Here is a 12,736-nt window from a genome sequence, read left to right on the forward strand (position 1 = left end):
TACAATTTTTCATAAATTTTTTTTTTGTAAACCAAAGGTTGAAAGTTGCTAGATTAGCATAACGAATTTATGCAATTACTAAATATAATTTATGAAAATGAATAATACAGTGGTCAAACATTACACTTCAAAGTCCTTAAGAGTAATGAAGTCATTTAATTGAACCTACTACAATTATTTGTAAGCCAAGACTACTGGTAGGTTGTATTCAACATTTTTGAATAGGAGAGTCTGAGGGATAAAATAAAACTGTCTGGAGATTATATCTAATAGGATATTCTCCTTAACCTAGTTTGGAAGTGAAAAGGGGCAACAATTTAAAATATAAACAATTTAACCTATATCAAATTATGCCCAAACCTGAGAAGCACTAATAAACAAAATATAAACTACTTGGATTATTTAGGACATATCTGCTCTCAATTATCTCCATTATATATTCCACTATAGTTAAGATCCACCTTTAAGTTACATTTCTAAGCTTTGTGTCCTCCCTAATATTCCCCCACAAAAAAACCAATTTAACAATACACATATTTTATGACTTTCCTTTCAATCATTACACAACTAATAGATAATCTGTGAACTAATATTTGCAGAGAAAATGAGTCAAAACACAACAAACCCTGCCTTTTTGTCATTTTTTCTTCAAATAGAAGAAAAAGCTCTTGTGAGTTTTCCCAAATCTCAATACATAGTTTTCCTTTAATACCTAAAGTACAGTTACAAGATAAAAATTGAATTTTTTTACTGTCAACAAAATCTAGCGTATTGATTAATCTTAGAATCCCTTTCAAAATAAAAATTGAGCCTACTGTGTGACAGAAACAGACTCAGAACAGAATTATAAAAGGTATCTTAGATATCCTTTAAGTCAATATTTACATTATGGATCAGGGCCTGAAAGGTTGAGTGGTTGCCTAAGGTCACACTTACTAACAGAACTAGAATTAAAAATCTAAATTTACTGGGGCACCTGGGTGGCTCAGTCATTAAGCGTCTGCCTTCGGCTCAGGTCACGATCCCAGGGTCCTGGAATCGAGCCCTGCATCCGGCTCCCTGCTCTGCAGGAAGCCTGCTTCTCCCTCTCCCACTCCCCTGCTTGTGTTCCCTCTCTCGCTGTGTCTCTTTCTGTCAAATAAATAAATAAAATCTTTAAAAAAAAAAAATCTAAATTTACTAAATGCAAGGTAATGTCCTGAACTGGATCCTGGAATAGGAAAAAGGACATCAGTGGAAAAATCTGGATAAATCTGAATAAAGTCAATAATTTAGTTAATAGTTTTATATCAATATGAACTTCGTAATTTCAACAAATATATCCACTGTTATATAAAACATTAACAGGGGCGCCTGGGTGGCTCAGTCATTAAGCGTCTGCCTTCGGCTCAGGTCATGATCCCAGGCTCCTGGGATCGAGCCCCGCATCGGGCTCCCTGCTCTGCGGGGAGCCTGCTTCTCCCTCACCCTCTGCTTGCCTCTCTGCCTACTTGTGCTCTCCCTCTCTCTCTGTCAAATAAATAAAGAAAATCTTTAAAAAAAAAAAAAACATTAACAGAGCAAGCTGGGTGAAAAGTACATGAGAACTCTCTGTACTAATTTTTCCGTAAATCTAAAACTATAAAATAAAATAAAATAAAAATAAAAGGCTTACTTTAAAAACTCTAAATCTAAAACTAATGTCTAATCCAGAATGCTTCCTTTCTATTTGTATAAGATTCCCTAACAGAAAGGCATTAAATTCTAAGTATTCAGAAGTAACAAAATAAAGCACCTCCCAACCAAACACAATCAAAAGAAATCCTCCGTTTTTCTGCTTAACACTGAATTCTTACTATATATTCCAGGCATTTTACTTATTTTATTGAATTCTCACAACTGTCCTAAAGTAATTATCAACCCAAACTATACCTGAGGTTGAAAAAAGTTAAGTAATTTGCTTACTATCACCTAGGCACTTTAGAATCATGTGTACTTGAATGAGCAAGAAGAATCTGCTACTAAATTTTACAGATTCTATCTTCACAGTGTTTTTCACTGTGATGTGTTTTTCACATCAAAACCTCTTGTCTGTTCTAGAGAAAAAACCTCCCAAACACTTATTTTTTTTTTCAAGATTTTACTTATTTGAGAGAGAGCACAAGCACAAGCAGGGGGGAGAGGCAGAGGGAGAGGAAAAAGATTTCCCGCTGAACAGGGAGCCCAACACGGGGCTCGATCCCAGGACCCTGAGCGAAAGGCAGACACTTAACTGACTGAGCCACCCAGGTGCCCCCAAAACAAGCATTTAAATCTCTAGTCTTTCCCCCTTAATCCATTATGATGTACATCTATAGTTGTCTACTGACTTCCCAGAATCTACCCCCACTTTTTTTTTTTTTTTTTAGATTTTATTTATTTGACAGAGAGAAACACAGCGAGAGAGGGAACACAAGCAGGGGGAGTGGGAGAGGGAGAAGCAGACTTCCTGCAGGGCAGAGACCCCGATGCGGGGCTCGATCCCAGGACCCTGGGATCATGACCTGAGCCGAAGGCAGACACTTAACGATTGAGCCACCCAGGCACCCCTACCCCCACTTTTTAGTAAAGGAACTGATTTCCTTCTGGGAAATTACCTCTCCTCTACCTAGATAGGACTATGCATAAATATGCCTAGTTCTGGGGCACCTGACTGGCTCAGTTAGTAGAGCATGTGACTCTTAATCCTGGGGTTGTTGAGTTTGAGCCCCATAGTGTGTAGAGATTATTTAAAAAAATAAGATTTTAAAAATAATAAGTAAATAAATAGCCCTAGTTCTGCCCTCATAGATGATTGGACATGAACCCTACTAAGCAAATCCCACTCTCTGTTCTCAAGGATCCTAAATCTTGAGCAAAATGAGATAAGTTTGGGGGTGAAATGGGTGCCACTAATTTATTCCGGTGGCCTGTTTAGACTGTCAATTCATGGGGCGCCTGGGTGGCTCAGTTGATTAAGTGTCCAACTCTTGGTTCCCTGGCTCAGGCAAGGGTTGTGAGATCAAGCCCCACATGGGGCTCTACGCTGGGTGTCGAGCCTGCTTAAGATTCTCTCTCCCGCTCCCTCTGTTCCTACCCTCCAAGCACCTGCTTATGCTCTCTCCCTCTCTCTCAAAAACAAACAAACAAACAAACAAAAATGTCAATTCATTCCTGTTATCAACATCCCAGGAACTCCCAGACTGACTCTCCAACCTTCCTTTTATGTCTATGAGCAAATTAGTAGCCTTACAATAAGTTTCTTTTCTCCTTAAGACAATGTCACTTTTCTGCCGGCAAACAAAGACTCTAATGGATACAGCACCCTTGACTCATTTAAGATCTCTAAATCATCTCGAAAGTATAACTCAATCCTCCTGCTCAAAAATCTGAAATGACCCACAACTTCCCACTATTACACTCTTCTCTAGGGAGACTTTTCAGGGTTCTCCCGATTTGGGTCTAATCAACATTTCTGAACTTATTTCTCACCAATGGCATCACATATACTAGCGCTGTCTTCTCCACTTGGAATGCTATCCCACCATCTTTGCCTATAAATCTTATCCACCATTCCAAATCTACTTCAATTATTCCCTTGTGTGTAAATTTTTATCAATTCCACTAACACACCAAAATATTGTAAAAAAAAAAAAAATCCCCATGCCACTTTGCAGCTATTTTATTCCATATTCTGCACTTATTCCTGTATGGATTATATTCTTCCACTGACCCCACTAACTCTTCCAAAAGGCAAAAGGAGTAGAAATATGTCAAGTACGTGCTGTCACAATTCAATCAAGAATAGTATCTCCAGGGCGCCTGGGTGGCTCAGTTGGTTAAGTGTCTGCCTTGAGCTCGGGTCATGATCCCAGGGTCCTGGGATCAAGCCCCACATCGGGCTCCCTGCTCAGTGGGCAGCCTGCTTCTCCCTCTGCCTACCACTCCCCCTGCTTGTATGCTCTGTCGAATAAATAAAATCTTAAAAAAAAAAGAATAGCATCACCAGGGGCACCTGGCTGGCTCAGTCAGAGAAGCACACGACTCTTGGTCTCAGGGTTTTAAGTTCAAGCCCCAAGTTGAGTGTAGAGACTACCTAAATAAATAAACTTAAAAAAAAAAAAAGATAATATTACAATATTGGCTATAATATTATGAAAAAATTTAAACCAATCAAATTGTTTTTGAGAATTGGTGTATGCAAATTTGGGATCAACTTCTGCTTCCGAGCAATGATAGAGTAAATGGGACAGGATTTATTTTCCTGTCATAAGACCTGAAGAACTGGGAAAATATAAAATTCCTTTTTAGGCACTGAACAAGAGGCAACACATGACCATAACCTCTGAGAGAAGTAAAACAAGGTAAGTTCTATAGTTACTGGCTTTCTACCTAAAAACACTTTCCAGAATGCAGCACAGGCAAAGGGATTCCAAGTAAAGCACAGCACTCTCTGAGCTAAGAAGACCAAGAGTTTAGGAGGGCCAAGCCAACCGAAATAGAGAAAGTGGACTTTCTAGAGAAAAAATTCCAGAACTGTTTAGGGGATGCCTTCCAGTATTTTGCTGAATTAAGTTCCACACGCACAGGGTGAAACTCTGATAAGGCCAGGCAAAGAACAACTACCAGGGAGCTAAACTCCCAGAAGTCACACAGGCTGGAAGATGTCTGAGTTCCAACTCAACCACAATGGAGGGTCCTTGTTGAAGACTTATGGCACTCAGGAGAGACCCCCAAAAGGGTCATAACTTAATAGTAAAGCTAAATTAAGGGTTCTAGAGGGGAGAGGGGTGGGAGGATGGGTTAGCCTGGTGATGGGTATTGAGGAGGGCACGTTCTGCATGGAGCACTGGGTGTTATGCACAAACAATGCATCATGGAACACTATATCTAAAACTAATGATGTAATGTGTGGGGATTAACATAACAATAAAAAAATTAAAAAAAAAATAGTAAAGCTAAATTAGCCCTAGTATAAAGACTACTCTAAATTTACCTTAGTGAAGCTTAAAAACAACCCTGAAGGGATTAAACTGATCCACAAGTAACTGCCCATCAGAACAAAGTTTAACATTATTTATTTTTTTATTTTTTTAAAGATTTTATTTATTTATTTGAGAGAGAGAATGAGATAGAGAGAGCATGAGAAGGGGGAGGGTCAGAGGGAGAAGCAGACTCCCCGCCGAGCAGGGAGCCCGATGCGGGACTCGATCCCAGGACTCCACGATCATGACCTGAGCTGAAGGCAGTGGCTTAACCACCTGAGCCACCCAGGCGCCCCAAAGTTTAACATTCTTTAAAAATAGACAAAAAATTCAGCATAAAAAGAAAAAAGTGACAACATACTAAACTCAATCAAAAATTAAAAGACATACCAAAAAGTGCTGGCTTCAGCAGCACATGTACTAAAATTACAATGATACGGAGAATATTAGCATGGCTTCTGTGCAAGGATGTCATGCAAATTCATGAAGCCATTCATAAAAAAAAAAAAAAAATTTTTTTTAATGCAGGGTGCCTGGCTGGCTCAGTCAGTGGAGCATGCGATTCTTGATCTCAGAGTTGTAAGTTCAAGTCCCATATTGGGTGTAAAGATTACTTAAAAATAAGATCTTTTAAAAAATGCAAATTAAAAAAGAAAGACATACCAAAAATCCCAGGAAATGTTATCTATAACTGGCAGAAAAACTGATCAACAAAAATAGACCTCAGAATGAAAGAGAAATTAGCAGAAAAGGGCATTAAATTAGTTATTCTAAATACCTATAAGCATTTAAATAATAACATATACATAATGAGGAGAGAAAAGAGGAAAAAAACCGAAACAGAACAAAATGGAAATTCAAAGGATGAAAAATACAATTCAGAAATTTAAAAATATACTAGATGGGACTAATAGCATATGTGACACTGAAGAAAACACATAAATTTTTAAAAGATCCATTAATAAGAAGACATGAAAATAAGAACTAACCGGGCACCTGGGTGGCTCAGTTGGTTAAGCGACTGCCTTCAGCTCAGGTCATGATCCTGGAGTCCCGGGATCAAGTCCCACATCGGGCTCCCTGCTCAGCAGGGAGTCTGCTTCTCCCTCTGACCCTACCCCCTCTCATGCTCTCTCTCTCTCAAATAAATAAATAAAAATCTTAAAAAAAAAAGAAAGAAAATAAGAACTAACCATATAACAGCACAGACGGAAAAAAAATGCATAGGATCACAGTGACTGCAGGACGATATTAAGTGGTCTAACATAAATGCAATTAGAGTACCACATAAGAGGGTGAACTAAAAAAAATTATTAGAAGAAATAATGACCAAAATTTAATTTTGATGGAAACTATAATCCCACAGATTCAAGAAACTCAATAAACACCTCTAGGATAACTTCAAATCAAGACGAAAGTACATCATAGTAAACTTACTGAAAAATCAATAATAAGGGCGCCTGAGTGGCTCAGTCGTTAAGCGTCTGCCTTCAGCTCTGGTCATGATCCCAGGGTCCTGGGATCGAGCCCCGCATCGGGCTCCCTGCTCCGCGGGAAGCCTGCTTCTCCCTCTCCCACTCCCCCTGCTTGTGTTCCTGCTCTCACTATCTCTCTCTGTCAAATAAATAAATAAAATCTTTTAAAAAAAAAAAATCAATAATGAAAAAAGTCTTAAGACTAGTCAGAGAAAAAAAGACATGTTTCCTACAGAGAAACAAAAATAAGAATGATTGCTGAATTCTCATCTGAAATTGTGCAAGTCAAAAACATAATGGCATGACATCTTTCATGTACTAAAAAAATTGTCAATCTAGACTATCATATACGGTAAAAAATATACTTTAAAATTGAAGGTGAGGGGCGCCTGGGTGGCTCAGTCGTTGGGCATCTGCCTTCAGCTCAGGTCATGATCCCAGGGTCCTGGGATCGAGCCCCACATCGGGCTCCCTGCTCAGCGGGAAGCCTGCTTCCCCCTCTCCTACCCCCCTTGCTTGTGTTCCCTCTCTCGCTGTGTCTCTCTCTGTCAAATAAATATATAAAATCTTTTAAATAAATAAATAAATAAAATAAAATTGAAGGTGATTCTACACACCTATCAGAATGGCTAAAATAAAAAAAAATTATAACACCAAATGCTATGAAATAAGCTAGTCACAAAAGGCCAAATATGTTTGATTCCTTTCAAATACTATTTAATTCCCAGGGCCTGGGAGGGGCAGGGAATGAGGAATAAGTGTGTAATTGATACAGAATTTTAACTGGGGAAAGATAAAAAGTTTTAGAAATGGATGGTAGAGAAGGTTGCACAACAATGTCAATGTACTTAATGCCACAGAACTATACATTTTTTTTTAAAGATTTTCTTTATTTGACAGAGAGAGAGAGAGAGAAGGAGAGAACAAGCAGGGGAAGCGGGAGAGGGAGAAGCAGGCTGAGCAGGGAGCCACACTCAAGGCTCAATCCTAGGACCGTGGGATCATGACCTGAGCTGAAGGCAGACGGTTAACTGACAGAGCCACCCAGACACCCCACACAGAACTATACACTTAAAAATGGCTAAAATGGTAAATTTTATGCTACATATATTTCCCACAATTAAAAAAAAAAGGCTAGTGAAGATATGAAAAAACTAGATTACTCACATATCGTTAGTAGAAATGTAAAGATATTATTTATTTGAGAGAGAGAGAGAGAGAGAAACAGAGCACAAAATGCGAGGGAGGGGAAGGGGCAAAGGGAGAGGCAGAGAGAGAGAATCTCAAGCAGACTCCATGCCCAGCGTGGAGCCCAGTGCAGGGTTCAATCCCACAACACTGAGATCATGACCTGAGCTGAAACCAAGAGTCCAACCCTCAACCGAATGAGCCACCCAGGCTCCCCTCACTAGTAAAAATGTAAACTCTTACAGACACTCTAGAAAAGTATGGCAGTTTCTTACAAAACTAAACATGTGTGTGGTATATGACCCAACAATTGAATTCTTGGATATTTATCCCAGATAGCAAAACTTACGTTCACACAAAAACCTACACCATTTGTATGCCTGTACTTCATTTGTAGTAACAAAAAACTGGGAAACACCCAAATAGCTTTTAGTAGGTAAATGGTTAAACAAAACATGGTACATACATACCATAAACAACTACTTTGCAATAAGAACAAACCACTGGTACATTTAACAACTTAAATGAATCTCAAGCAAATCATGCTAAGTGAAAAAAAGCTTATTTCACACACTCCCTAAACGTCAAAATTGTACAGATGAAGAACACAAGTGATTTCTAGGGGTTCGGGAGGGTAAGGGAGAGAGGCAGCTGTGACAATAAGGGTAGCACAAGTGATCCTTGTGATGGAATTATTCTGTATTGACTGTGGTAGCTGTCATAGGAATCTACACATGTGATAAAACTGCACAGAACTAAATATATACACAAATTCACACACAGGGGTGCCTGGGTGGCTCAGTCGGTTGAGCAACTGCCTTCGGCTCAGGTCATGATCCCAGGATCCTGGGATCGAGCCCCACGTTGGGCTCTCTGCTCAGCGGGGAGCCTGCTTCTCCCTCTCGCCGCTCCCCCTGCCTGTGCTCTCTCTCTCAAATGAATAAAATCTTTAAAAAAACAACAGAGTGCTGTGTATTGTTTAAGACTGATGAATCACAGACCTGTACTCCTGAAACAAATAATACATTATATGTTAATAAAAAAAAAGGAAAAAAATAAAGTAAAATTGGGATACAAAAAATAAAAAATAAAAAAACAAACACACACAAAGGAGTGTAGGCAAAACTGGTGAAATTTGAATAAGGTCAAGTGAACTCTATCAATGTCAATTTCCTACTTGTGATACTACACTATAGTTACCCAAGATATTACCACTGGGGGAAGCTGGGTGAAGAGTCGACAAGATCTCTCTGTATTATTTCTCATAATTGCATGTGAACCTACAGTTACATCAAACAAAAGGGTTTCTTTCAATTAAGGTGAAATAATTATCAAGCAAAATATGTGAGAATTCATTAACAGCAGATGTGCACTATAAGAAATGTTAAAGTCGGGGCGCCTGGGTGGCTCAGTTAAGCGTCTGCCTTCAGCTCAGGTCATGATCCCGGGGTCCTGGGATGGAGCCCCGCATCCAGCTCCCTGCTGAGTGAAGAGCCTGCTTCTCCCTCTTCTCGCCTCTCTGCTCGTGCTCTCCCTCTTGCTATCTCTCTCTCTTTCTCAAAAAAATAAATGAAATCTTTAAAAAAAAAAAGAATACAGGAGTACATACCCAAAATTGAAAGCAGGTGCTCAAAGAGATACGTGTATACCACTGTTCACAGCAGCAATATTCACAATAGCCAAAAGGTAGAAACAACCCAAAATCTATCAATAAATGAATAAACAGGGGCACCTGGAGAGCTCAGTTGGTTGGGCATCCGACTCTTGATTTCGGCTCAGGTCATGATCTCAGGGTCATAGGACTGAGCCCCACCTGGGCTCTGCACTCAGTGTAGAGTCTGCTTGAGATTCTCTCTCCCTCTCCTTCTGCCCCTCCCCCATCTCTCTCTCTCTCTCAAATAAATAAATCTTTGAAAAAATAGATGAATAAACAAATGAACACGTGAGATACACACACACATTCCTTTTCAACCTTTTAAAAAGGAATGAAATTCTAAGATATGCAACTATACAGAGAGCCATGAAAACATTATGCTAAGTGAAATAAGCCCAGACACAAAAGAACAAATACTGTATGACTCCACTTATATTAGCTACCTAGAAAATGCAAATTCATAGAGACAGAAACAACAGAGTAAGTTACCAGGCCCAGGGAAGGTGGGGATGGGATTGGAGCTGTTCTTTAATGAACACACAGAGTCTGTTTTGGATGGTAAAAAAAAGTTCTAGAGATGAATGATGGCAATGGTTACACAACACTCTGCACGTAATGCCACTGAACTATATACTTTAAAATTGTTAAAATGGTTCATTTTATGTAATTTTAACACAATTGGGGTTTTTTTGTTTTTTTTTTTAAAGATTTTATTTATTTATTTGACAGAGAGAGACAAAGCCAGAGAAGGAACACAAGCAGGGGGGAATGGGAGAGGGAGAAGCAGGCTTCCCGCTGAGCAGGGAGCCTGATGCGGGGCTCAATCCCAGGACCCTGAGATCATGACCTGAGCCAAAGGCAGATGCTTTAACGACTGAGCCACCCAGGCGCCCCGACACAATTGTTTAAAGAATGATGAAGTGTTACCAAAGATGAAAAGGGATTATTTCAAAATGAGAAAAGGACAGTTCAAGAATATACAATAATCTTGAGCACCTGGGTGGATCAGTTGGTTAAGCATCTGCCTTCGGCTAAGATCATGATCTCAGAGTCCTGGGACAGAGCCCTGTGCTGGGCTCCCTGCTCAGCAGGGAGTCTTGCTTCTCCCTCTCCCTGTGCACCCTTCCTACTCATGCCCTCTCTCTCTCCCTCAAATAAATAAAATCTTTAAAAATTTTTTAAAAATTAAAAAATAAAAATATACAATTCTAAATGTGTATGTACCTAATAAAACTTCAAAATACATGAAGAAAAACTGACAAAACTGAAAAGAAAAAGACAAATTATGGTTGATATTTCAACATTACTCTATAATTGAGCAAACAGGTACAGAAAATCAATAGGTATACAGAAACTTAACACTCAAATAACTTGACCTAATTCACATTTATAAAGCACTCCATCCAACAAAGAATACACATTCCTTTCAAGTGCTTATGGAACATTAACCAATGTTCCAAACTAGACCATACACTGGGCCATAAAACAAGTCTCAACAAATAGAAAGAATTACAGTGCATTCTCTGACCCACAGAATTAGAAATTAAATTAGAGGAGTACTCCTAAATATTTGGAAATCAAACAATTCTAAATAACAAATGGCAGGGTACCAAAGCTGCTGCCACCAAGTCTGAATCCAATGCTGCCCGCCGGCCCACCTGCCTGCCAGACATGTACCCCGATTCCATATGGTTCTAAATCCAATATGGCAACTCTCAAGGATCAATGGATTCAGAATCTTTATAAAGAAGACTATACCCCCCAGAATAAAATTACAGTTGTTGGGGCTGGTGCTGTTGGCACGGCCCATGCTATCAGTCTCTTAATGAAGGACTTGGAGATGAACTTGCTCTTGTGGATGTCATGGAAGACAAACTGAAAGGAGATATGATGGCTCTCCAACATGGCAGCCTTTACCTTATACCAAAAATTGTCTCTGGCAAAGACTATAACATGACTGCAAACTCCAATCTGGTTATTATCACAGTTGGGGCATGTCAGCAAGACAGAGAAAGCCACCTTAATTTGGCCCAGCATAAAGGGAACATCTTTAAATTCATCATTCCTAATACTGTAAAATACAGCCTAAACTGCAAGTTGCTTGTTGTTTCCAATCCAGTAGATATCGTGACATACGGCTTGGAAGATAAGCAGCTTTCCCAAAATACCTTTTTACTGGAAGTGGTTGCAATCTGGATTCAGTCCAATTCCATTACCTAATGGGGGAAAGGCTGGGAGTTCACTCATTAACTGTCATGGGTCGGTACCTGGGGAGCATGGAGACTCTAGTGTACCTGTATGGAGTAAATGTTGCTGGTGTCTCCCCAGAAAAATCTGTGCCCTGACTTTGGCACTGATACAGATAAGCAACAGTGGAAAGAGGTTCACAAACAGGTAGTCGACAGTGCCTATGAGGTGATCAAACTGAAAGACTACACATCCTGGGCCACAAGACTGTGGCAGATTTGGCAGAAAGTATAATGAAGAATCTTCTTTGGTGGGTGCATCCAATTTTTACCATGATTAAGGGTCGCTATGGAATAAAAGATGATGCCTTCCTCTGTGTTCCTTGCATCTTGGGACAGAATGGAATCTCAGATGTAGTGAAAGTGAATCTGATGCCTGAGACAGAGGCCCATTTGAAGAAGAGTGCAGATACACTTTGGGGGTAATCCAAAAAGAGCTGCTGTTTTGAAGTTTTCTAATGTTGTACCACTTCACTGTCTATGCTACAACAGGATTTTAGTTGGAGGTTGTGTATATTATTGCCCTTATTATCGGTTTAACACTCTAGTAATATTAAAATGACCCAGGAAAAACATCAGTTTCCTAAAGTTACAAATAGGAATAGTTCACAAAACCCTGCAGCCATATCCTGATGTTAGATGATACCTATCTCGTGTAGTCTTGAATTGGTTAATGTAAAATAGTTCCACCACCTCAGAGACACCACTGCCAGTGTTGCATATGCTGCAGTTGCTCTTCAAACCAGGTATGTAGTTACTGTGTGTTATTTAACTCCTTGTCCCTTCATCCAACATGTCTAGTCCAACCACATCCTGGGATGCTTGAAACACTCTCCCTCTGCCCCTCCCTGCTTCGAGAGAGAGAGAGAGAGAGAGAGAGAGAGAGAAAGAAAGAAAGAAAGAAAGAAAGAAAGAAAGAAAGAAAGGAAGGAAGGAAGGAAGGAAGGAAAGAGTGAGCGAGCGAATGGACATGAGTTCTACGTAAACTCGTCTAGCATATAAACACTTACCAATTTAACTTATGAAGTCAACAATACCATGATACCAAAACCAGACATGAATAAGAAATCTATAGACCAGTATTTCCCCAGGATATGAATGCAAAAACTCTGAACAAAATATCAGCAAGTAGAAGCCAGCAACTTATGAAAATAATAATGTATCATCACACCAAGTGGAATTCATCCCTGG

At 39.5% G+C, this 12,736-nt stretch overlaps 1 protein-coding gene and 2 pseudogenes across 2 annotated transcripts in view; 2 read left to right on the forward strand and 1 right to left on the reverse strand.

Annotated features, from left to right (window-relative positions):
* TAOK1 (TAO kinase 1) overlaps positions 1-12,736 on the reverse strand; it is a 154,535-nt gene that overhangs the window by 120,249 nt on the left and 21,550 nt on the right. The window lies entirely within an intron of this gene.
* LOC118548157 (U6 spliceosomal RNA) lies at positions 5,379-5,500 on the forward strand (annotated as a pseudogene).
* LOC118548102 (L-lactate dehydrogenase A chain pseudogene) lies at positions 10,822-11,994 on the forward strand (annotated as a pseudogene).

Source organism: Halichoerus grypus, chromosome 2 (assembly GCF_964656455.1).
Source record: "Halichoerus grypus chromosome 2, mHalGry1.hap1.1, whole genome shotgun sequence".
Classification (NCBI taxonomy): domain Eukaryota; kingdom Metazoa; phylum Chordata; class Mammalia; order Carnivora; family Phocidae; genus Halichoerus; species Halichoerus grypus.